This window comes from Diceros bicornis, chromosome 23, assembly GCF_020826845.1.
Source record: "Diceros bicornis minor isolate mBicDic1 chromosome 23, mDicBic1.mat.cur, whole genome shotgun sequence".
Taxonomy (NCBI): domain Eukaryota; kingdom Metazoa; phylum Chordata; class Mammalia; order Perissodactyla; family Rhinocerotidae; genus Diceros; species Diceros bicornis.
This window is the reverse complement of record NC_080762.1, coordinates 23,966,765-23,993,872: the sequence shown is the minus strand read 5'-3', so window position 1 is coordinate 23,993,872 and position 27,108 is coordinate 23,966,765. Positions and strand designations below refer to the sequence as shown.

Genomic DNA, 27,108 nt, shown 5'->3' with positions numbered 1-27,108 from the left:
TTGGGAGCTGGTGCTGTGTTCAAATGATCATAATATCCCCAGGACCCAGCACAAAACACATTGTATGTGTCTAATAATTTATTAAATGAATGAATGAACCCTCAGCAAAACAGAATAATTGTGAAAGGAGAAAGGAATGGTGTGAAAGCCTTGAGTATTTGAAAAAACAAATCTATGAAAACAGAGGGACTCTGATACAACTAAGGAACTACTATCAGGGTTACAAGAGGACATGGGTGATGGGAAGAGTCCCCAGCTTATTGCACTTTCCTACTCTGAATGACCCGAAGTCCCACGTGAAACTGTAGTCGCTACATCAACACAGATGTACCTCCTTCTGGTTCTCCAGCAGCTAGGGATGGCTCAGTGCCTTACTCTCCACCATTCCCCAAGAACACCCTCCTGAAGAACCACCACAGCACAAAGAATTCTTGGCATAGCACTAACTGCTCTACTATAGAATATCATAGAGAAGAAAATGATGAGAAACAAGATAAAATAAGAAACTCAAAAAGTTAAATAAGGAAAGAGGAATGTGTAAAAATGAATGTGAGAGTCAATTTTTTTTTGGCAGAGGATGTCTTTTACTATTGTAAAATCTGTAGTTCTATAACAGCTTTACTTTATCTTGACAAGAACCAGACCACTTCTATCCATTTCCCTCCATCAGTTCTACCCCACACAAATGTGCGGAGCCACACAGATGTAAAGCCCCTTCAGGATAAACTAGTCTACCCCGACCCCCATCAGTTAGGATTAGGTTCAGCTGTGAGAAAATGTCCTAGAACCAGTAGCTTAAGCATTAAACTTCTCTCTCTTAAAAGTAGTCCAGAGGTAAGTAGCTGGTACTAGGGACTCAGGTTTTTTCAGTATGTAGTTAGTGGCCTAGGTAAGAGGAACTTCAGACTTCAGTCCAGATGCTTTTCCACTATACTTCAAAGAGTTCCACAGACAGGCTTGTTTTAAGAATGTTTTTATAAAATTAGTGAAAGCTATGCTTTTTGAAACCTAACTAAATGATTCGGGATTCTTAAAGGATTCAGGATATTAGCTATTTCTAGGTAACGTGTGGATCCAAAGAAAGAAAATATCTCTAACTTCTGAGTGTCCCCTCTTACCGTCATGTCTAACTGAATTAAGGCAACAAATGCAGTAGGAGTAAAGACTGTCTTTGGGAGAATAAGCCTATCTACACAGGTTTCAAAAAATTTTTGAGTTTGGATTTTCTAATTTGACCGATGTTGCTTAATTCAGAGACTTCAGCAAAGTTGTTTCAGGAACGCTCTATGGAATCTTGTCACAGCATAAATGCTGGCTATTAAAGATATCATGGCAAAACTCCGTGGAGTTGGCTACTTTTCAACTGTGTATAAGCAGGGCTTCTATAACTGAGGTGGGTACCTCTGTAACAGCTGGTACTTGGGTGCTCTGAAGCTAATCTTTCACAGAACTTAAAATTACTCTAAACATTAAGTTCTCTGTATTCCAACATTTCTTATGTCATTTTCCCACATTTTCTTCTATATTTTAAATGCCTAGATTTGGTGTCTTAATTAAATTGTGCATCTAAAATCTTGTTAGTTTATCTATAGCAAAATTACTTTTATTTTTGTAGACCCATTTTCAATAAACAGATTAACATGTACCATGCCTCTAATTCCGGGGTCTGCAAATTTTTTCCTGTAAAGTGGCAGACAGTGAATATTTTACGCTTTATAGGCCACACTGTTTCTGATACAACTACTTAGCTTTGCTGTTATAGCCTGAAAGTAGCCATAGATGGTACTTAAGTGAATGGGTATGGCTGTGTTCCAATAAAATTTCATTTACAATAAGGGCAATGGGAGGGATTTGGTCCACGGATAGTAGTAGTTTGCCAATTCCTGCTCTAACTGATTAGTCTTCTTTGCATTCAGAACAGAAAAGTTTAATGTCGTTTTCTTTTTTTAAAACAAGCTGATTGGTAACCACAATCAAAATCATGCTGGCCTAAGAGTATCTTAGGAGACTGAATAAGAAATGCTTATTGAGCCAGCCCTGATGGCCTAGCGGTTCAAGTTTGGTGTGCTCTGCTTCGGTGGCCTGGGTTCGGTTCCCCATGGAACTAAACAACACTCATCTGTCAATAGCCATGCTGTGGTGGTGCCTCACATAGAAGAACTAGAAGGACTTACAACTAGAATATACAACTGTGTACTGGGGCTTTGGGAAGGAAAAAAAAATAGAGAGGAAGACTGGCAACAGATGTCAGCTCAGAGGGAATCTTTCCTAGCGGGGAAAAAAAAGAAAGAAAGAAAGAAAGAGATGCTTATTTGTAATTTGCAAACCCCATCTCTCAAATCTCAAACTCAATCTACACAAGATTTTAAACAAAACTCCACAGAGCTATCAAACATAAAACTTGGTATGTGAAGAGGAAAATTTGTATTTATGGAGTTTTTCATATTTTCTTCCTCCTGGAATATCTCTTTGTAAATTTTATATCATTAACATGAACTCAATCTGCTTCCCTCCAGTCTTGCTTTGCTTCTATTTCTCTAAAATTTCACTCCATCTTTCTTTCCCCATCCCTACAAAACCACAAAATGAACCAAATAAAACTCAGAGTCACAGTCAGAAAGCAAGTGTTATATCATCTATTCTCATTAAAAAACAAAAGTCTTAAGAATTTACACTTAGCCCTAGAAATTACACATTCAAAATTTATCCTAAGGAAAAAATTAAGAATGTACATGAAAATTTAGACATTAAGAGGCTAAGAGTATTACTAATAATGGTAAAAAAAAATTGAATATAAATTTCCAAAAATAGGAGATTAAGCAATTATGGTATATCCATATCATAGATCTATGGTTCTCATACCAAATCCTGCTTGCTGCCTGTTTTTGTAAATAAAGTTTTCTTGGAACACACCACACCCATTTGGAATGATCTGTGGCTGCTTTTGCTACAGGCAGAGTTGAGTAGTTGCGACAGAGACCTTCTAGCCCTTAAAGCTTAAAATATATAGTATGTGGCCCTTTACAGAAAAAGTTTGCCAATCTCAGCAACAGATAGTGTTGAAGTATATTTCCTAGAAAGAAGAGACATTAATAATATATTTATTTCAGGTGATATTCAGGTTTATTTCAGTTATAAAACTACATATAATATATTAAACCAGACAATGGATGATTTTATTTTCTTCTTTTTGCTGATATACATTTTCTTTGTGTAAGAGAAAGGCAGGAAGGAAGGAGTCACCTACTTCTAAATGACCCAGAAATTTAAAAAGAAACAAAAACAAAAAACAAACCAACAACTAAGTATGATCACTAACTTTACAAAAGGCATATGCATATAACTTCCTCTTGAACAGTTTCTCTTCCTTTTCTTTTTTTTTTTTTTTGTGAGATCAGCCCTGTGCTAACAACTGCCAATCCTCCTTTTTTTTTTGCTGGGGAAGACTGGCCCTGGGCTAACATCTGTGCCCACCTTCCTCCACTTTATATGGGACACCGCCACAGCATGGCTTGCCAAGCAGTGCGTTAGTGCGCACCCGGGATCCGAACCGGCAAACCCCGGGCCACCGCAGCGGAGCGCACACACTTAACCGCTTGCGCCACCGGGCTGGCCCCCTCTTCATTTTCTCTTTTCATTTGTAAATAATGCTTTGGGGTTTCACATTTATTAATGTTATTTTATTTCTTCAACTAAAGTAGACAGGACTTTATGTAGAATCATTGGCTTTAAGTTACTAATCCCACATTACTAACAAAACTGTATCCCTCAAATACCAGATGTTTCAAAAGTCTATCTTATTCATACATTTGTCTAACGTATCTTTGTAGTTCCAGTGCTAAACATGGTTGATTCTTTCATTCATAAATGTGGGCATAAATTCTCTAGTCATCAAATAATTTCTGGAAGCCTAATGTTAGGTGCTAGACCACAGGCTGCTCATAATCACACTTCCTGATCTCAAGGACTTTACATTCTACTCAGAGATAAAGATGAGTAAATAGGCAATTACAGTATGGTAATTCTGTATCCAGAAGTATCTAACTCAGATTTGTGAGAATATAGGAACGCTTTCTAGAAGAAGCAACAAAAGAGCAAAGTAAGAAAGAATGTTGCAGTATGTACAGAAATATGAAAGCAAACGAGAACATGGCATAGTCTGGGAATAGGAAAAATGTAAGTAGGATGGAACAAGAAGTGCGACAGAGAGAAAGGCAATATGCATGTGTGTGAGAGTGTGTGTGAGTGTGAAAGAATGAGAGAGAGAGAGAGAGAGAGAGAGAGAGAGAGAGGGAGGGAGGGAGGGAGGGAGGGAAAGAGAGAGGGAGGGAAAGAAAGAGGGAGGGAGGGAGAGGGAGACAGAGAAGACTCTGTGACCTGAGTGGATTTGCATTTTATCAAGTTTTCTTGTGGACACATTGTGGAGAAGCTGGGGACAGAACTATAATAGGAAGATATGTTTAGGAGGCTGTTGGAGTAATTCAGGCAAGAGGTGTCAACAGAGATGGAGAAAATATCAAGAAAGATTTAGGGCATAGAATTTAGAGGTAACTGACTGAAATTTGGGGGTAGGGTAAAGGAGAAAAAATCAAAGATGACTCAAAATTTTGGTTTAAGCAACTGGATAGATGGGAATGTCATTCAAAGAAAACTGAGAAAGAATAGGTTGATTTCTGTTTTGAACTTGTGGAATTTTACTTGTCTATAGAATTTCCAAATGGAGCTTTACATTAAGCACAATTAGGTAAACAGATGTGGAGCTTAAGAGAGAGATCTGGGCTAGAGAAGACGACAGATCTGAGAGTATGAGCAACAACTGGGTAAGATGGCTAGGGAGTAGATAGACAAGAAAAGAGGTGTAAGCCAGAAACTTGAGGAATACTAATATTAAGGGAGGAATAGAGGATTTTGATTTTGTGGGATGTGAAAGAAGGAGCCCCTGAGAGGGCTGCCAAGCAAAAAGGGAGGTAATAGTCAGTGAATAACTGAGAACATAAGCATGTTAGCCACGCAACCAGAGTTCCAAGGGTCCAGGAGAAATGTGTAAGAGAAAGGCAAGCAATGAAAGGATGGATCAGAGACAGGAAGCAGGATGCAGATAAAAGCATATAAGAATGGGAAGAGGCACTTCCAGAATGGCAAAGGAAAGACCTTTGAAAACCTACGCCTTTGAAAGCAAAAGGAACACTGGCAAATAGTGTCAAAATCAACTTTTTCCAGCAAGAACAGCAAGCTTTGTGGTGTTTTAACTTGCCCTAATCTAATCCCCCATCACCAGCTCCAGAGTAGCCTTGAAAACCAAAGCCTTGCAACCATGGTACCTGGGAAAACCAACAACCCAAACAGGCACTGGATAGGTCAGAATAGATTTGGAGTTACTCAAAAAAAGTGTCACTACTTGCCCTGCCTGGCAGCTTGCTAAAAAGCTCCATTCTCACGGCTTGTCTTTATTTGATCAGACTCAGAGCTCACTCTATGTGTATAGTCCTATTTGCAACATATTTTTTTAAAACAACCAGCAGCAGTGGTTTAACATCGCAGTTGCATGAGGGAGTTTTACCAGTTGCAGCTAACAAGAGGCTGACCAGAAAAAACTCGAAAAACTGAGGAATGAAATATCCATAAGGGGGTTTGAAAAGCTCTGACATAGTACTGGGAATTTAGAAGACTATGCATCTATGAGGAGCTGTGTGGATGCTCAGGAAGAGCTGAGAAGGCCCTAATCTTTCACTTCTGGCTGACCCTGAGGCTCTGCTCCAACACACACACACAGTCCCTCAGCAAAAGCTGGAACGAGACCTATTGGTTCAAGGCATTTAAAGAAACCTCTGGCCAGTAATTAACTGACCACTAAACTAGCGAAGCAGTGACTTCAAAGAATAGAAACTATACAGAATTAGTTCAGGAAAGTTACTAAAGAAACAAACAGCAACATCAATAACAGAGTGAAAACAAATCTCGAGGGTAGGGAGGAATGTGATTTCCTTGCCTGTCACATTATTTAAAACGTCTAGTTTTCAACAAAAGAATTCTAAGACATACAAACAAACAGGGAAAAACATGGCCCATACATAGGAAATAAGCAGTCAATAGAAACTGTCCCTGAAGCAGCTCAGGCATCGGTCTTACGAGACAAAGACTTTAAACCAGCTATTATAAATATTTCAAAGAACTAAAGGAAATTATGTCTCAAGAATTAAAGTTTGAGAATCATGTCTCACACAATAGAGCATATAAATGAGAGAGAAATTATAAAAAAGAATCAAACAGAACTTTTGGAGTTGAAATGTACAATAACAAAAATGAAAAATTTGCTAGAGAGGGTCAACAGCATATTTGAACTAGCAGAAGAAAGAATCAGTGAACCTGAAGACAGGTTAGTTGAGATCTCCAATCTGAGGAACAAAAACAAAAAGAATGACATAAAAACAGAACCTCAGAGATCTGTAGGACTCCAACAAGCATACCAACATATACATAATGTGAGTTTCAGAAGGAGAAGAAAGAAAGGGGTGGAAAGAATATTTGAAAAAATAACGGCCAAAAACTTCCTGAATTTGATGGAAAACACTAATCTGCATATCTAAGAAGCTCAACAAACTTCAAGTAGGACAAACTCAAAGAGATCCACACCTAGACATATGATAGCCAATCTGTCAAAAGACAAAGAGAAAATCTTGAAAGCAGAAAAGAAAAGCAATTCACCATGTACAAACTTTCCTCAATAAGATTAATAGCTGACTTCTCACTGGAAACCACAGAGGCCAAGGGGCCAGCCCAGTGGCATAGTGGTTAAGTTTGCATGCTCTGCTTCAGCGGCCCGGGGTTCGCCAGTTTGGATCCTGGGCACGGACCTACACCACTCATCAAGCCATGCCGTGGTGGCATCCCATACACAAAACAGAGGAAGACTGGCACAGATGTTAGCTCAGGGACAATCATCCTCAAGCAAAAAGAGGAAGACTGGCAACAGATGTTAGCTCAGGACCAATCTTGCTCACCAAAACAAAAAAAGAGAGAGAAACTATAGAGGCCAAGGGGCAGTGGGATGACATAGTCAAAGTGATGAAAGGAAAAGATGTCTGCCAAGAATTCTATATCTAGCAAAACTACCCTTCAAAAATAAAGGAGAGCTGGGTGAGTTGGGAAAAAAAAATTAAGATATTCCCAAATAGGGCTGGCCCGGTGGCTTGTGCGCGCACTCCGCTGCTGGCGGCCCGGGTTTGGATCCCAGGCGCGCACCAACGCACCACTTCTCCGGCCTTGCTGAGGCCGTGTCCCACATACAGCAACTGGAAGGATGTCCAACTATGACATACAACTGTCTACTGGGGCTTTGGGGAAAATAAATAAATAAATAAAAATTAAAAAAAAAAAAGATATTCTCAAATAAACGAAAATTGAGAGAATTCGTCACACCTAGCAGACCTGCCCTACAAGAAATACTAAAGGATATTTCCTTTCTGGCTGAAATGAAGAAACAATAGGCAAGTAACTTAAATCCACACTAAACAATAAAGAGCACCAGTAAAGGTAACTACATAGGTAAATACAGAATATAATAAAAATGTATTTTTGTTTGTAACTCTTTTCTTTGCCTATCTCATTTAAAGGACAGGTACATAAAATAATAATTATAAAATTTTGTTGATGGGCTTATAATGTGTAAAGATGTAATTTGTATGAATGGTGTTATATTGGAGCAAAGTTTTTATATACTATTAAAATTAAATTGGTATTAATGCAAACTAGATTGTTTTAATTTAAGATGTTGAGTGTAATCCCCAGGGCAACTATGAAGAAAATAACTAAAGATATATATATACACACACATACACGTATACATACACACATACAAGAAACAATAATGGAATTAAAATAGTATACTAGAAAATATCTATTTAGCAGAAAAGAAAGCTATAATGGAAGAACAGAGAAACAAAAAAGCGTAAGACATAGAGAAAACAAACAGCAAAATGGCAGATGTAAAACTACACAGAACTGTGTAGGTGGCCGAAGGAACACATTATATCTTGGCCTATAGCTCTCTCCTCAATGGGGAAGATCAATTTTCCCATTTTTACATTCACCAGTACAATTTGCGGTATTATGCAAAATGAGAACTTGAAGCATCAAAAGCCAAAGAAAATCTGGATATTACAATCCTTTGCCTCAGCCATGTCTCAGACATGCTCAATACATTTCCTTGAATTAATTAACATACTCTATATATCCAGAAGAATTATCACGGAGGAAACAGGAAAAGAGCTGATGTAAGGAGTATTTTTGAAGAAAATAAAGAATATGATTAGTATTTAGATGGAAAACACTGTAACTGCATCTCATTCTTGAAGGACCAGCTCACTTGCTAATTTACCTATACATACCTTCCTTTACCTACAAAAGTAAGTTTAAAACTTGTTTCCTCATTTATGTTCTCACAGCACCTGTCTAAATATATCATAGCATTTATCATATTATGATATACATGGGTTTATACACAATGGAATCACATCATATGTACATTTTATTTACAGGATAGAAACGGATCAAGGAGAATGGGAAGAGACACAGGTAGAGAGAGAGACAAAGTTTAATATGAGAACACAATTAAATGGCGCCAGTGTGTCCAGTCAATAAATCTATGTTCTAGCGCCGTGAGGTAGCGTATACATATATATCTGTGGTTCCTTAGTTAGTCTCAGTTCAGTTACTTTGTGCCTCTAACAGTGGACGCCTCTCCTATTGAGAGAGGCAACTAAGTATGATTCTATTGTTTAAAAGATATAGTTCATAGTTTTCATAAAACATGGCCCTGGTTGCAGTCCAACTATTTCAACTAGGGCTCAAATGAGGAAACAGTGATTAATGTCTATATCTAAGGAAAACTTAACTGTTGGACTTATTGAAAGATATTATGGTCTATTTCATGCAATTTAAGAGACTGTCGCGGGAAATTCTGCCTTTGAGGTTTTAATCTCATACCTTTGCCTCAGAACCTAATTCCCATGTAAAATGCAACTTCACTGTCTGTCTCCACATCCGTAGTGTGAGTTCCTTGAACAAATGTATCATGTCTTCTTATTCTTCCTATTCTCAATGCCTAGCAGAGAGCCTGGAATACAGTGGATGTTTGATACATGTTGAATGAGCATGTGTGGTATAATAAAAATATACGTACTTGGTCTTTGTGCCTGATTCCTGTCAAAGAGCTTCTAAAACCCTTAGTAATTCCTGAGTGATGGGAGTGTCTTTTGTTATTCATAATGAACCCCTTTCAACCATACCTGAATTTATCCTAAGGAGATGACTCTTGGTGGGGTCTTTAGATAGCTTCTGAACTGGGGCTGGTTGCCAGAGGAACCAAAAGTATCATTAGAGGGTTGAAATTTTCAACCCCATGCCCCCCAACCTCACCTCCAGGGAGGGGAGAGGGACTTAAGATTTAGTTCAATCACCAATGGCCAAAGATTTAATCATTCATGCCTTTATAATGAAACTTCAATAAAAACCCTTGAGCAACGAAGTTTTGGGGAGCTCCTGGTTGGTGGAACATCCCAACTCCACAGGGACAGAGGCATCTGCACTCAGGATCCTTCTGAACATTGCCCTATGTATCTGTTCATCTGGCAGTTCATCTGTATCCTTTATAATAAACTGTTTAAGTATAATACCTTCCTGAGTTCTGTGAGTTGTTCTAGGAATTTACTGAACCCGGGATGGTGGGGGGTTGTGGGAACCTTCAAAGTTATAGTGGGCTGGGCAGATATGCAGGTAGCCTGGGGAACCCATTTGTGGCTGGCATCTGAATCAGAGCCAGTCTTGTGGGACTGATCCCTTACCCTGTGGGGTCTGCACTAACTTCGGGTAGTTAGTACCACAACTGAACTGAATTGTAGAACATTCACAGTTGATGTCAGAGAACTGAGAATTTCTTGTCGGAAAAGCGACACAACAGGATGTCTTTTTCATACTAGGTAACTCCTAAGAAGGCTTTCAACTGAGTCTAGTAGAAAATTTGACTGCTTTTATTTTCTCTCCTTATAAATTATAGAATTTCTTTTCAAATGGTAATGAAGATATTTATAATGTCCTCCTCTCTTCCCTATTTGCAAGGGGGACTAGAAGAGACTGAATTAAGAACCAACTTTCCATTAAACAACAGTAAAATAACCAACAGCAACATGTAACATAGAAACTCTGTTATAATTAATAGGTCAAGAATCTGATGAAATTACGTGTCCAAAGTTCATACGTAATTTAATTTGCAATTATTATTATAGAAAAGAAATCAGTAATTACCTTGACTTTCACAGTAATTGTGAACCTCAGTTTGGGTGCTGCTTAAAGGCCCACACACCAAGATATATAAGCATAATTTCCAAAAAGCCTAGCCTTAAAAAATTAAACTTCTAACAGTGGTTTCAAACCAGAATCTCCAAGAAAACGTGTACTTCTCAGGCTAAATGTTATATAAATAGCTAGTGTTTATTAACCTTTGCTAAAAATAAAATTCTGAAAAAAAAATTCGGGCTTGTAAAACAAATATTGTTTTAGTTTCAGATGTTTTAGCCAGAATGGTCACACATGTTAATCTCGGTGGTATTTCAATTGAAAAGTAAGTAATCCAAGTTCTCGAAGTAAAATTAATAATCTGATTACCATTTGAAAATTCACCTCAGATGGCTTACCGCAATATTAATAGCTAATCAAGAAAAACTTAAGTGTCCTGTCAAATTTGTATATAAATGCCTGAATTTAATTTGAAAGACACATAAATAAAATGTTATAGGTAATTAAATTATGCGAATCTAGTAAATTGTTCAACCATACTTTATGATAGCTGAACACTGAAGGACCTTAAAATTTTACCTATCTACAAGAAAGTGTAGGAATAAGAGAAAACTATTTGGAAATCATATTTGATAAGGGACTTGTATCCAGAATAAACAATTCTTACAACTCAGTAATAAAAAGACAAATAACCCAATTGTAAAATGGGCATGGGCTCTGAATAGACATTTCTCCAGGAAGATATAAAAATGGCCAATAAATACTTGAAAAGATGCTCTACATCAGTAGCCATCAGTGAAAAGCAAATCAAAACCACAATGAAATACCACTTCATACCCACTAGGGTGGCTATAATTAAAAAGTCAGACAATAACAAGTGTTGTGGAGAAACTGGAAGCCTCATACACTGCTGGTGGGAATGTTAAATGGTATAGCTTCTTTGAAAAATAGTCTGGTAGTTCCTCAAAAAATTAAACATAGAGATATCACATGACCAGCAATTTTACCCCAAGAAATATGCCCAAGATAAATAAAAATATAAATCCACACAAAAACTTGTACAAGAATGTTCATAGCAGCATTGTTCATAATAGCCAGAAGGTGGTAATAACCCAAATGTGCACCAACTGATGAACAGATAAATATAACATGGAATATCCATACAATGGAATATTTATTCAGCCATAAAAAGGAATGAAATACTAATACATATCATAACATGGATGAACCTTGGAAACATTATGCTAAGTTAAAGAAACCAGACATAAAAGACTACACTGTATAATTCCATTTATGTGAAATGTCCAAAATAGGTAAATTTATAAGGACAGAAATGTATCTAGTGGTTGTAAGGGCTGACGGTGTCGAGTAGAATGGGTAATGACTGCTACTGGATATGCCATTTCTGTTTAGAGAGATACAAATGTTCTAAAATTGATTGTGGTGATGGTCGCACAACTCTATGAATACACTGAAAAACACTGAGTTGTACACTTTGCATAGGTAAACTGTATGGTATGTGAAATATATATGAATAAAGCTGTTAAGTAATTTTTTAACCTATCCATGCTCATTGTTTTCTTTGGAGGTCTCTAATGAGAAGATCTAATTTTGAATATACCATTAGAGTCAATGCATTAATTAAAATGAATTACTGCGTTTGTACCACAGAAATAAACTGAGAGAAATAACATTAGCCACTAAAACCACTTATACAACTTTATTTCCATTTAATGACGCACTAAATATAGTATTTTCAATCTTGAATCACTTTAAGATATTTTGTCAAATTATGGAGAGATATTCCACTTAAAGTGATCATTACCAAAAACAGATAAAGAAATTAAAGATTGAGAAAGAACTGTCAAAGTAAGAAAGTCTTTTCATACAAAAACTTAATGACAATAAAACTAAACTACTAAACTACTACACTGCATTTAATATTTGCTCTGTCAAAAGATAGAAGCAGGATAGCCTCCCCCCACCTCTCAAACCACTCCCCACTCAAATATCCTACAACTTCTGTATATGAATTAAAGGAAAGTTTTCTTAGGACTATGTTTAGTTACTTAAGAGTACCAAATCGATACAGCCAATTAGTTCTACTAAGCATAACTGGTCACATGGGGGCTGGAATAAGACAGAGTTATAGACCATGAATATTACAAATTCAAAATTTTGGGCAGAAACATATTGCCAAACCTACCAAAAAGAACGCAAACCAGTGGAGTGACATCTTTAAAGTATTAAAAGAAAAAACTACATTTTTTTAATGTTTGCTCTAGAGTTTGCTGTATACGTTTACATCTACTCTGCATCCTCTGTCAAATAACACTGTACTACCCTTCACGAGTAGTACAGGTACCTTATAACAGTATTCCCAATTCCTCCTTCCTGTCCCTTATAACATTGTTATCATTCATTTCATTTATCCATAAGCTATAATCACTCAGTACAATGTTTCTATTATTATTTTTAACAGTTATCAATTAAGAATACAAAAACAAAACATTTTATTTTACCTTCACTTGTTCCTTCTCTAACACTCTTCCTTTCTTTATGTAGATCCGAGTTTCCGACATATATCAGTTTCCTTTACTCTGAAGAACTTTAACATTTCTTGCAAGTAACATTTCTTAGTGGTGAAAGATTCCTTCAATTTTTATTTGTCTGAGAAAGTTCTTATTTCTTCTTCACTTTTGAACAATAATTTCAATGTATAAAGAATTCTAGGTTGGTAATTTTTTCTTTCAACACTAAACATTTCACTCCACTTTTTTCCTGCTTGCATGCTTTGTAAAGAGAATTCCAATGTAATTCTTAGCCTTCTTCCTGTATGTAGGTAAGGTGTTTTTTCCTCTCTGGCTTCTTTCAAGATTTTCTCTGTCTTTGGTTTCCTGCAGTTTGAATATGATATGCCTAGGCATAGATTTGGTATTTATATGTGGCGTCCTCTGAGCTTCCTGGATCGGTGGTTTGGTGTCTGTCATTAATTTTGGAAAACTCTCAGCCATTATTACTTCAAGTATTTCTTTTGTTTCTTCCTCTCCTCTTCCGATGAGCCCCTCAAAGGCAATCTTCATTTCTGTTAGAGCGTTTTTGATTACTAGTATTTCCTTTTGATTCTTTCTTAGAATTTCAATCTTTCTGCTTACATTACCCATCTGTTCTTGCACACTGTGTACTCTTTCCATTAGAGCCCTTAGCATATTACTCATAGTTATTTTAAATTCCCAGTTTGACAATTCCAAAATCTCTGCCATACCTGACTAGGAGTTAGGCTGTATTTACTGTAGCTATAGGTATCAGAGGCTAAAATATCCTCGAATGTCCTTATTTTTGTCTCTCCTGTTGCCTTTGGGTTTCCCTAGAAACTCCTTAAGTCGAGTGCAAGCCTTGCAGTTCTCTCATCTGTAATCCTCTGTTATTATACAGGAGCCCTGTTCATGTGGTGGTAAGATGTGGGAAGGAGAGGAAGTGTTCTAATCCTATGATTAGGTCTGAGTCTTTTAGAGGACCTGTATCCTTGTTTGTGGCCTTTGTAAGTCCTCTCAGCTTTTCTTCCCCCTTAGATGAGACAGCAAGGTTAGAGAGGGCTGGACTTGGGTATTTCCCTTTCCCCAAGTTGGTTAGGCTCTGGTAGTTTCCCTTTTGGGCAGGGGGAGAACAGAATGCTCTGAGCATATTTCAAAATGGTTACTATTCCTCTCCCCCTGCTGGAAGCATGAGGGGATTTCCACCCCAATCTTTACTGTGAGAACCTGGTAGAGCTCATAGAGGAAAAAGTCACAAAACTGTGGGAACCTCCTTAAAACTGGGCCCCCAGGAGTTTTTAACTCGCAAGCTAATCCACACACAGCTTCTGGCAGTTCATCAGTTACAGTTTAAGTTTTTCTACCAGTTTCTGGCTCCGTCAGCTTCTGCTCCCAGTAAGCTGTGATTCTCTGGATTCCCCTGTCTCTTCAGTTTTCAGGGCATTGGTTTACTCTGTGACCTCAATTCTCTGACGGATTTAAGAAGAGTTGTTGATTTTTAGTTTGTTAACTTTCTTCTTGTGAGGACAAGAGTGACAACTTCTAATTTCCTTCATGTCTGAGAAATCAGAACTCTTGTATCCTTTTGCTATGTTCCCATCATTCCTTGAACATTTTCTTATTTTCTGGAACAATAAGATGTTCCAGAATCATCTTGTACTTTTTTTGTCTCCTGAGGAAGATTCGCCCTGAGCTAACATCTGTGCCAATCTTCCTCTATTTTGTATGTGGGTCACTGCCATAGCGTGGCCACCCTCAAGTAGTGTAGATCCACACCTGGGAACCAAATCTGGGCTGCCGAAGCAGAGCACACCGAACTTAACCACTAGTCCACAGGGCTGGCCCCATCTTGTACTTTCTATGCACCAGCCATGGAATCAGCTTTCTCTCAAGGGAGTCTTGGTTACTTTTAGTGGAGAATGTTATTTAGAAATCAAGATCTGGATGCAAAGTGTGCTCATTGTATGTGGGTGTCAGTACTTCTGGAACAACTCAGCACACAGAGCTGGGAAATTCATATATTTATACACCTATAATGTATCTACCTATTTATCTATCCTTCTCTATATATAACAAAAACTCTGAGTTCATACTGATACCCCCAATTCCAACCCCACAACCCAGAGACATTCTAGTTGTCCCCATTTCCACGTTTCTCTCCTATCCAACAGTGAGAAATCTGGCTCCTATTTTCCTAAATGTATTTACTCTCTTGCACAAACCTAGAAAACATAAAAAGTAGTTTCAGAATTACTAACCACTACCATTGAGAAAGGCATATCTACTAACTAGAATTCAATATTTGTTTACTGTTCTTTTCTGAGCAGGGAAGAGTGGTAAAATTCCCATATAGTGAAATGCACAAATATTAACTGTACCTTGATTAATTTTGACAAATGTGTGTATCTTTATCAAGTTATGGAACATTTCCCATTTTCATCATCCAAAAAATTCCCTTATGCTGCTTTTCAGTTAATCCCTACCTCCTCTGAGGCAATTACTGTTCTGATTTTTCACAATAGTTTTGTCTAGCACATCATAAAAATGGAATCACACTGTACATATTCTTTTGTGTCTGAATTCTTTTTGCCCAGCACAGTGATTTTGATATTCATCCATGACATTACATGTATCAGTAGTTCATTCCTTTTTATTGCTCCATAGTAACTTCTTGTATGGATATATCACAGTTTGCTTACCCATTTTATATATGAGACAAGAGATTCAGAGCACCTAAGTCACACAGTTAACTGGATGAGAAGAATTCCAAAGACCTCAGAACCAGAAAAACTCTAAGTTTTTAATTCTTCGTCTGGGTTTCTTTTAACTCTACCAAAGCACCACTTTGAACAGCTAAAAAACAATAACAGCAGCAAAAATTCCAGGGAGATATATATATATATATATATATATATATTTATTATGTGTGTGTGTGTGTGTGAGGAACATCAGCCCTGTGCTAACATCTGCCAATTCTTTTTTTTTTTTTTTTGCTGAGGAAGACTGGCCCTAGGCCAACACCCGTGCCCATCTTCCTCCACTCTACATGGGATGCCGCAACAGCATGGCTTGCAAAGCAGTGCGTCAGTGAGTGCCTGGGATCCGAACTGGCGAACCCCAGGCCGCCGCAGCAGAGTGCGCACACTTAACTGCTTGCACCACCAGGCCAGCCCCCAGCAATATATTTTTTAACAAATAAAATTACTGATTTATAAGGAAGTACTTATTTATAATCACGCCACAGATGTATTAATACTTTTAAAAATCACCATTATGACACTTTCCAATGAATTCTTAACAGGAAAGGAAAAATATCCAAAATTAAAAGGTCATTGAATCAAATGCAAACATTTTTAAATGTTTAAGAATATCTGTACAGTTAACAACATTGACATTTCTTCCATAATCCGGATTCCTTCATAATCCTTACTTCTGCCAATGCTGATTCCAAATATACCTGGTATTTCTCAAATAATATCTCCTAAACACTTAACCTATATCCTGTCTTAAATGAAAACAGTTTACATGTTCACCAATTTCTCCAATTTAATCTTATAAACTGCCAAGAGGAGTACTCTCCTAATTCTAGCATTTCTAGACAACTTTTAGCCTTCCAAGTTTCTTCTCAAGTCTGTCAAATCATCCATTTCTAATCCTCTATTTAGAGATTCAATCTTTCTCTCCTTAAAACATAATATAAAAGACAGTAACTTTTCAAACCATAATCTTTAATCTCCAATCAGACCATAATTCACTTAGTTATTCTGATCTAAGGATGAGAATTTTTCTGTACTATCAAATGCTACCACTTTCCCCTCAGGATGGAAGTCTATGGTGGCACCATTCAAAGTGACCCTAAGTCATTACCATAGACTGAAGGGCCCAAAGTAGGGGAACATTGACAGTGAGATTACCATTTGGTTGGACTGTCCCACACCCCAAACATACATACCCTGCTTCTCAGCCCAATCTACACGAATTTCATGAAGTTGAAGTAACTGAGGGAATTTGATGTCTCATCCTCGAAGGCTATGAACAAATCTATGGATCTATTACATTTGATGTAAACCCCACTGTAAAGTTCCCCTCTAATAGGTTTCCAGAGCTCTCAAGTATTCCAAAACGACATCCATCTCACAAGAACATGGTGAAATATAAAGTGTACCTTAAAATGCGGAGAACCTGAAGATACTATAAAATTTGAAATGCTCCCACAAGTCAGGGATGTTATAATCCTAATTCTCCTAATATGAGAACAGGTTAACTTTGGACTTAATCTATCACATATATGATGACTCAAGAATTTACTCTATGACACAAATGAGGTAGATGGGACCAACTAACTTATTCTATTTTACTTACAAGTCACAATCCTTAGCTCATAATTTATGTGAAATAAAATGCCAATTAGTATTCCGAGTGAAGAAAACAAAAAGTTTAAGATGTAATTAGAGCACTGAATAGAATTCTATAACAAAACTTCCCAACTGCCAGTCACTAGATCAAGCACAAATGATGGTTTGATTATTAACAGCTACAGCAAAGACACCTGTTTGGCATTTGCTTCACCTTCTGGTTCTAGGTTCTAAAAATTCCTGTGAACTTCTACTTTCATCCAAAACAAAACAAAACATTTTGATATAGTCAAGATAACATGCCTAAGGAGCTGGTTGCGGGCTTCCCCTACTCCAAGTCTATAATAAAATTAGCCTTATTTCAAAGAAAAAAATGCCAGGGCTGTAATGTCACCTGCTCGTTTTTGCTTTTTGCCATTAGAAAAATTCTGCAAAGCAGGCTAAGGTTTAAGAGATTCTTTCCTCAGCTGCTAAAGAGAACTTAATACTTTTTTTTTTTTTAATTTATTTTTTCCCCCCAAAGCCCCAGTAGATAGTTGTACGTCATAGCTGCACATCCTTCTAGTTGCTGTATGTGGGACATGGCCTCAGTATGGCCGGAGAAGCGGTGCGTCGGTGCGCACCTGGGATCCGAACCCGGGCCGCCAGCAGCAGAGCGCGTGCACTTAACCGCTAAGCCACGGGGCCGGCCTGAGAACTTAATACTTCTAATCCTACTTCCCCAGAAATATAGTGGCCCAAGTAAGGGAGATTTATGGAAGGCAATAATTAACCCAGAGAACTAACTTAGGTAGTCAGGCAACTGATCATCTCATCATTTTCAAGAACTAACTGAAGATAATAAGATGGTAATGGGAAAAAAACAAGAAGCTCTTGGAACTTGGCAAACTGCCTCGGAAGGGAAGGAAAAATAGAACTTTGGTCCTAATTAAAGTGTCAATGAGAATATACTTCTATCTGAAAAAACAAGTGTTAAGAATCCAGGTAAAATAAAGAAAAGACAATTAAACGTATTAAATAAATTTAGGAATTCTAAATTTAGAAATACTAATGTTATACTTACAAAGAAAATCTCCTTTTATAATATTTTCTGGCCTACTTGTTCTAAAGAAATTGGAGGAATACGCCAACAACTGATCATACACTTTTTTTTTTTTTTTTTTTTTTATTTGTGAGGAGATCAGCCCTGAGCTAACATCCGCCAATCCTCCTCTTTTTTTGCTGAGGAAGACGGCCCTGGGCTAACATCGGTGCCTATCTTCCTCCACTTTATATGGGACGCCGCCACAGCATGGCTTACCAAGCAGTGCGTCGGTGCGCGCCCGGGATCCGAACCAGCGAACCCCGGGCCGCCGCAGCGGAGCGCGCGCACTTAACCGCTTGCGCCACCGGGCCGGCCCCCTGATCATACACTTTTACTGAACATCTAGTATATAAAAAGCTTTGTACAGGTAATGTGGATTTTAAAATGAATTAAATACAGTCCCCTGCCTTTAAAGAGCTGGGGATGGGGTTGGGGCACCAAGTTACATTATAAGCCATAACAGAGATGGAAACAAAACGTTTAGGGAGCCCAGAGAAAAAAGAAATTAATTAGAACGGGGTGTGGCAAAAAATGCTTCATGGAAGTGATATTTGCACTGGACTTTAAAGGATGGGAAGGAATTTAAAAAGCACAGATAGGAAAAAGAGACTGGAAAAGGTAGAGCAGGAAAAAAATTAAAAGGAACAATGTAAGACAGTTATGGAAGTTAGAAAAACCGTAAGATATAGCCAGGAAAATCCAAGCATATGAGTGGAGCTGAAATACAACGTTCATGGCAAAGAGAGAGAAAAATAGGAAAAGAAAAGCATAGTAAAGAAGATTGGAGAAAGACTGAGGAAGTCCCTAAACACAACACAAAAAGTTCATTTTAGCAGTACGAATTAAAATGATTTTGAGCTGTAGAGACTACATAATCTAGATTCTTACTCTGAGATGAGCCTGTGTATGAGTTAAGTTTCACTTTAACAACTGTGCTATCTTGCAGCCATCAATCCACCAACGCTCCGATGAGATTCAGAATCAGAATAAATGCTGAGGCTGGTTAATTTTAAAGCCTATCCAGCTGCTCAATGGTCAACATGATTATAAACAGGGTGACCATACAATTTGTCATCCAAACTGGGATTTTTGAGAATAAAGAGGGACATTCTATTAATACTTATGCCAGTGCAAATTAGGAACAGCCCAGACTAATTGGGATGAATATTTATCTTAGTTATAAAAACTCCTCAAATCACAGGGACCTTCTCCTTTTTCTTTCTTAGATTCTCTTCAGTGGGAATCTCCTCCTGTGAAGCAGTAGGAGAATTTAGCACTTGATAATCAGATTAGTGGCATTTTAAAGAGACAGGCACATATTAAAAACAAATAACAGATCTATTCTTTTTATAGTAGCAGAGACTTGAAGGGTGAATAATAACTTCATGCAAATCTGTATAAGACTTCCTTACCTTAACTAATGACAACCATGAACAGAGAGGAACTACATACTGATTACTAACCTCACAAGCACATTTAGACTCAGATGGTATTTCCTGAGCTTCTGTGTTTAATTTTTATATTTGAAAACAATTTTCAACTATACCTACCATCTCAAAGCATATTACTTTTTGTTTTAACATACAGCAGGGGAAAAAAATCTGTTTTTATTGCTAAAATTACAGAAAACACTTGATAGTTTGCAAAAGATTGTTATGTGGGTGGTTGCAACACTTGGCCTTTAGCCTCTTGCCAAATACCACAGCACATGTGTTCTGAATCACCAGTAAACCCAGATGCCCTTATGTGAGATATTTCAAATCCAACCAGAAATTAATTAAGAGACAAATAAGCCTAGGGTCTTAGTGGATGAAACCAAGAACTTCCACTCTAACGTTAGGAATTTAGGAAAGTAATTTAACCTCTTTCTAAACATTCATTTTGGTCAAAGTCTAAGACCTGATTAAAGAAGGTCTTGACACTGCAAAAAGAAGTCAAACTTTTTATATTAAAAAATATATAGGGGCCAGCCTGGTGGTGTAGTGGTTAAGTTCACACACTTCGCTTCGGCGGCCCAGGGTTCATGGGTTTGGATCCCAGGCACAGACCTACGTACTGCTCATCAAGCCATGCTGTGGCCGTGTCCCACATATAAAATAGAAGAGGATGAGCACAGATGTTAGTTCAGGTACAATCTTCCTCAAGCAAAATGAGGAAAATTGGCAACAGATGTTAGCTCAGAGCCACTCTTCCTTGCCAAAAAAAATATATATATATATAAATAAATAATAATATATAAATAAATAATTATATATATATATATATTTATATATATATAAAATCACCCTATGCCAGGGGTCAGCAACCTTCTTCTGTAACAGGACAAATAGTAAATTTTAGGCATTAGAGTCTCTGTGGCAACCACCTACATTCTGTGAAGCACAAAAGCAGCCACAGATAATACGAAAATGAATGGGAGGGGCCGTGGGCCAACAAAATTTTACTTACAAAAACCAGGTGGTAGGGCTGGATTTGGCTCTGAGGGCTATAGTTTGCCAACCCCTTTTCGAGAGTGTAAGCTCTTTTGTAACACTAATGCCTTGGGCAGTGTCTGATACATAATACATGCTCTGTAAATGTTTATAGACGATCATATCATTAAATAATCAAAAAACATAAGCAAAATGAGCTATCTGAGCTATCTTGGTACAAACATTGTGTTTATTGAGTATTATTTGAGACTTGAACTTCCTAGGTAGAATTTACAGGTTGGTATTTCTCATACAAAATACTTACTTTTCAAAATACTTTTCAATTTTTTTAATTAAAAACTTTTACTTTAATTATATTATTAATCATGGTCATGTCACTATTTAACTCTGCTTTTCCAAGATTAATACTAATTTTCTGGCTCCTTGGGGCCATTCACATTAATAGGTAATCTGACTATACAGTATACAAGGACTAGAGCTGAAAGGTGATGTTGAGCTAAGGCCAGAGTTAATACCCTGGCAAGGGAAAGTCAAAGGTAAGTGGAAAAAAACCTGCAGAGGAGACTGGTGTGCAGAGAAGAGAATGAAATAGAAGACAGACCTGTTTGCACCACGCCATGAAGATCTGAGAGATTTCTCTGTATTATAATAATAAATTTCCTTTTTATTAGAGCTTCTTTGAAAGGATTCTGTTCTTTGCAACTAAATGATTCTTGACTAGAAAATGGGTTATGAAACATTTTAGAGAGGCGTTAATAAACTTGAGGTGAATCTTTAAAAAATGAACAGACAGGGCTTCCAGTCTACATAAGGAACAGATTTACCCTCCCACCTGAAAGAATTAAAAAAAACAGAAAAATAAATGAAACAATGGTTTTCAGACATTGGACAATGGCTGGTATAGGAGAGTAATCCCCAAGAGAAGGGAAACAAAGTGAGCCCCCTCCAACAGCTCCCTGCTTAGAGAGCATTTCCAGGAAGCCGAGGGAGAAGGAATGCAGGTAGAGCCCAGCAATCTCCCTGAGTTGAGAAAATAAAGTTGGGAGGCCACGCTTGCTAGAATTTGCCTGGTAGAGTACCAGAGAGGAGAGATCTGCAGAGAGAGAGAGAGAGTAGATAGATCTGCAGAGGGTCCCCCTCAAGTCTTCACAGAGTAACATCTGCACGTGCTTGTGAGGACTCTACCCGAAGCAAGAAAAGAACCAACTAAAAAGAGCAGAAGGCACAATCCCAGGGGCTCAGACACTAGCAGGAATAATTTGTGTTGCATTCAGAAAGGAAAAGATCTCATACTTCACAGGACATCAGGTAGAATAATCATAAGGTTGTTGCTCAGTAGTGGAGCAAAATGAGCTCTAGATAAAGTTTGCTCTGGTCCCGCCTAACCAAGCATAAAAATAAGCACTGAAAGTGTTAAACTATTTCCAAATAACTTAACTGTGTCCCAGAATAAAACTCAGGAATATTTCTAGAAACACAAAAATATGCAGAACACAACAAGGTAAAATTCACAGTGTCTGGCATCCAATAAAAAATTATCAGGCAAGAAAAGAAATAGGAAAATATAACCTATAATGAGAAGAAAAAGCAGCAATAGAAACAGGTCAGGAAACGACATTAGAATTAGTTAGCAAAGATATCAAGATAATTATTATAACATAATTTATATGTTGAAGAGAGTAGAGGAATGCATAAACATGTTAAGCAGAAACATGGACAATATAAAAAGAACTCAAAATTTTCATCTTAGAGACAAAAAATAAATGTTTGAGATGAAAAATACAATGAATGGAATTAATAGTACACTAATAATGCCAGAATTAAAGATTAATGAACTTGAAGGCACAGCAACAGAAACTATCCAAAATGAAGCAGAGAAAGAAATAAGCCTGAAAAAAATGAATAAAACGTATGTGACAACTTTCAGCGGACTCATATACAGGCAATTTGAGTCCCTACAGTGGAGGATAAGTGCTACACACAACTACAAAAAAAAAAGTAGGGAAGTATGGGCTTAAAGAAGTACACAAGAGCAAACTATTATAGATTATGGACAGAAGGAAAGAAATGAAAAAAGCTGTACATTTGGACGATTAGTCTGCAGCTGTTGCCTCTAAGAATAAAGTAATACAGACGCAGACAAGGATGTGATAGGAGGAAAAAGAGAATTGAAGATATTTCAAAGGAAAAAATAATAAGAACTCATGAGTAACTGTATACTGGGAAGCAGAAAGCAAGATGTTAAAAATTTTTTAAATGACTAGACTAAGTTTGAATCTCAGCTTCCCTACTTACTAACCATACGAACTTGGAGAGGTTCCTTAATATCTCTCTGCCTCAGTTTCCTCATTACTAAACTGGAGATAATAACAGTACCTAATGGGCTGTTTTGAGAATTAAATGAGTTAAAACAAGTAAAGGACTCTGACATGTAATAAGTGCTCAACAAATACCAGCTATTCAGTTCTCAAACTTTTTGGTTTCAGGACTGCTTTTCACTCTTAAAAGCTATCGAGGACCCCAAAGAATTTTATTCATATGGGTTATATCTTTCAATATTTACTATATTAGAAATTAAAACTAAGAAATATATAAAATATCAACATTTCATTCATTAAAAATAATAAACCCATTTCATGTTAACATGAATAATATTTCATTTTGTATTCTGAAAGAAAAAAACTAGTACGAAGATAGAAATTGTTTTACATTTTTGTAAATCTCTTTAATACCTGGCTTAGTAGGAGAAAGCTGGGTTCTCATATCTGCTTCTGCTCAATCTGTTGCTTATGTTGTTTTGGCTAGGAAAGACAACCAACTAATCTGTGTTATGTAGAAGCTAATATACCCAAGAAACCTAAGACAGCACCTCCAGGGTAGAATGACTAAATATAAAAAGGGGGACTGGGCCAGCCCCATGGCTTAGTGGTTAAGTGCGTGCGCTCCGCTACTGGCAGCCCGGGTTCGGATCCTGGGCGCGCACCGACGCACTGCTTCTCCGGCCATGCTGAGGCTGCGTCCCACATACAGCAACTAGAAGGATGTGCAACTATGACATACAACTATCTACTGGGGCTTTGGGGAAAAAAAAAAGGAAGGGGATTGGCAATAGATGTTAGCTCAGAGCTGGTCTTCCTCAGCAAAAAGAGGAGGATTAGCATGGATGTTAGCTCAGGGCTGATCTTCCTCACACACACACAAAAAAGGGGGACAAATTCTGTAAATCTTGAGAGTGCTCAAGAGTGGAATGAGATATTATCTATAAACTATCCTCATCAGCTCACAAGGGAAAGAGCCAGAGAAGCTATTCATTTATTAAATTTATCCCACGTGGGTTATAAGAACTTCAGAAAGGAGAGGGAATCATGAGGAGTTCCCACACAAGACAGTAGAGATTCACAGTTCTACATGAAGAGTAAGAAATGCCCTGGGCCTGAGCTGGGAGTTTGGAAAGTTCCAAATGTGAGAAGCCAGATCTTCAAAGGACATGGAGAAAAAGAGAGCAGGGCCAAGTAATGGAATCACAAGGGGTCGAGGGGAGGGAGAGCAGAGTTGTGTCTAGTTCTGAATACCTCATAAGTTTTTATATACTCCAATCCATTGCAAGTTGAATCAGTGAACATTTTAACTGGTTTTGTCACTCACGTTTGTACAAATTTGTCAGTTTCCCACTTCTAGGATTATAAATTCCCTAACAAAAGGGCATTTTATCTCATTCATAACCTCCTCCGATCTGTCACACAAGACCTATGTTCATACTAGTAACTCAGAAAATGACTGAGAGAGCACTTTCAGGCACACATCTGACAGACTCGCTTAAGTGTGAGAAGTGTGTTACCATAAGAGCAGTTATCCCTGGGCAGATACCAACTATAGCCAAGAAGTCAGAAATTAAAATCCTAGGGCACAAAATGACTCTGATACTCTACCCATATTTAAATCTAATTTTTGACCAAATTCAAGTTTACAAATTTCAGGACGCAAGTTTTATAAGGTCACCTCAAAGCCAGAAAGATTCCGAATAAAATAATCTCCATTAATACTTTCAAAAAGAGGTGCCCAAATAATAATTTAAAATTTTGAATATTTTATACTACAACCTATTAAGAACAGAAGGCATAAAATTTCTACAAGAAAGCACAGAAAATATGTGTAACTTGAGGTTAGGCAAAGATTTCTTAGGTCACAAAAAGCATAAACTATAAAAGAAAAAAATAGTAAATTAGATTTTATCATAATTAAAAACTTTTACTCTTCAAAAGATACCATTTAAAGGAAAACAAAAAGACAAGCCACAGATTGGGAGAAAATATCTGCAAAATATATATCTGCTAAAGGACTTAAGTCCAAAATACATAAAGAGCCCTTTCAATTCAATAAGAAGGAAAACAACTAAATGTTTTTAATGGGCAAAACATTTGAATAGATACTTCACCTAAGAAGATATATGGCTATGTGAAAATAAGCACAACGAAAAGATATTCAGTATCCTCAGTTCTTAGAAATGAAAATTAAAACAATGAGATATCAATACATTCTCACTAGAAAGGATACGATTTTAAAAAGACTAAACCAGAAGCAAATGTTGATGAGAGTATGGAGAAACTGGATCTCCTATACACTGCTGGAGGTAATGCAAAATGGTATAGCTACTTTGAAAGAGAGTTTGGCAGTTTCTTATGAAATAAACTTACCGTATGACTCAGCAATCCCACTCCTAAGTATTCATAAAAGAAATGAAAATACATATTCACACACAGACTTGTACATAAATGCTCACAGCAGCTTTACTCATAATAGCCCAAACTGGAAACAACCCAAATGTTCAGTTCCTAGTGAATGGTACATCCATATCATGGAATATGGCTCAGCAATATAAAGGAACACAGTACTGACACATGCAACAATGTGGATGGAGACACAAATGGCTACATACTGTATGATTCCATTTATATGAAATTCTAGAAAAGGCAAAACTATAGTAATTATAGTGACAAAGCAGATCAGTGGCTGCTGGGGGTGGGGAAGGAGGTTTGACTGAAACAGGCACAAGGAAACTTTTTAGGGTGATAGAAATGTTGCACATATCATGATTGTGGGGACTGATGGTGGTTATATGACTGCATATATTTGTCAAATTCATCTAATTATATACTTAAAGTTGGTCAATTTTGTTGTATGTAAACTACACCTCGATAAAACTGATTAAAGAAAAACAATAGACGAATGAACACATTTTCCTTTCATCTTACCTGTCCCTCATCAGGATTTATCAACACTTGACAGAAAATGACAGTAGGTGGGAAAGGAGAAATGTGGAGATCATCAGCAAGAAAGGACAGGGAGTTGATAGGAATGATGAAGTCACAAGGAAAAATAATAATTTGCCATTCTTACTAGATTTTAACCATTCCAATAATGAGAATAATCTGCTCCTAAAAGAGACCTTGACCAGTCCAAAATAGCATCTGTTTCATCAAAATAGTATTTCTTATATACTGTTCTAAGGGCTACCTAAATCAGAAGCATCCCAGAGCTTCTCCATCAGATACTCTAAGCGAAAAGTCCCAAAATCTACCTTTTAAATTGCTCCCAAAGAAATTATTTTGCAAACTGAGTCTGAGAGGACTAGCATATTGGAAGGAACATACACAAGTGCCTGCACACGCACTTACATCAACTGGGTTTGCAATGGCTCCAGCTCAATAGTATTCAACAGCACATATGCTTTCCTTCAGAACACAAAATCATCTGTTTCATGGAGATGTAAGGGGCTCAAACGACATCATCTATAAAAACCACTTAGGATAATGCCAAAATACTCAATGTTGTATCGCTTGCCAATCATCTTGGACTTGAGAAGGAAGACAATTCTAAGCAGAGAAAAAAAAGACTCCTTGACTTTACTAAGTTTGAAGGTCTATGATGCCATATTGCTTCTGTCTCACCATTATATACTAGTTAGTAGCAGGTGACAGCCACTTCAATTTTAATTACTATTTGTAATATCAATAATATTTTCTTTAAATATGTGATTTTTAAGAGCTATGTGGTATGTTTGCCCCTTTACTTTATAAATTCTGTTGGTCTGTTATAGAATTTCCCATGGGCTTTCTCTGTACATTCAACTTAATTTCAAACATCTTTAAAATCAAGTACTACTACTGTCAAAAGAAAACACAATTTAACAATGAAACAAAGCACTGTTAGGAACTGTAGAGAACAAAGCTGAGTGACTAGACCAAGGTTTTTACCTTTGTGAGGTTTTATTTTTATTGTGCTAAAATATACATAACATAAAATTTACCATTTTAACCTTTTTTGAGTGTATAATTCAATGGCATTAAGTACATTCACACTGTTGTGCAACCATTACCACCATCCATCTCTAGAACTTTTCCATCATCCCA

At 37.2% G+C, this 27,108-nt stretch overlaps 1 protein-coding gene across 5 annotated transcripts in view; it reads right to left on the bottom strand.

Moving 5' to 3' along the window:
• The window catches only part of REV3L (REV3 like, DNA directed polymerase zeta catalytic subunit), a 166,303-nt gene that overhangs the window by 122,728 nt on the left and 16,467 nt on the right, over window positions 1-27,108 (bottom strand). The window lies entirely within an intron of this gene.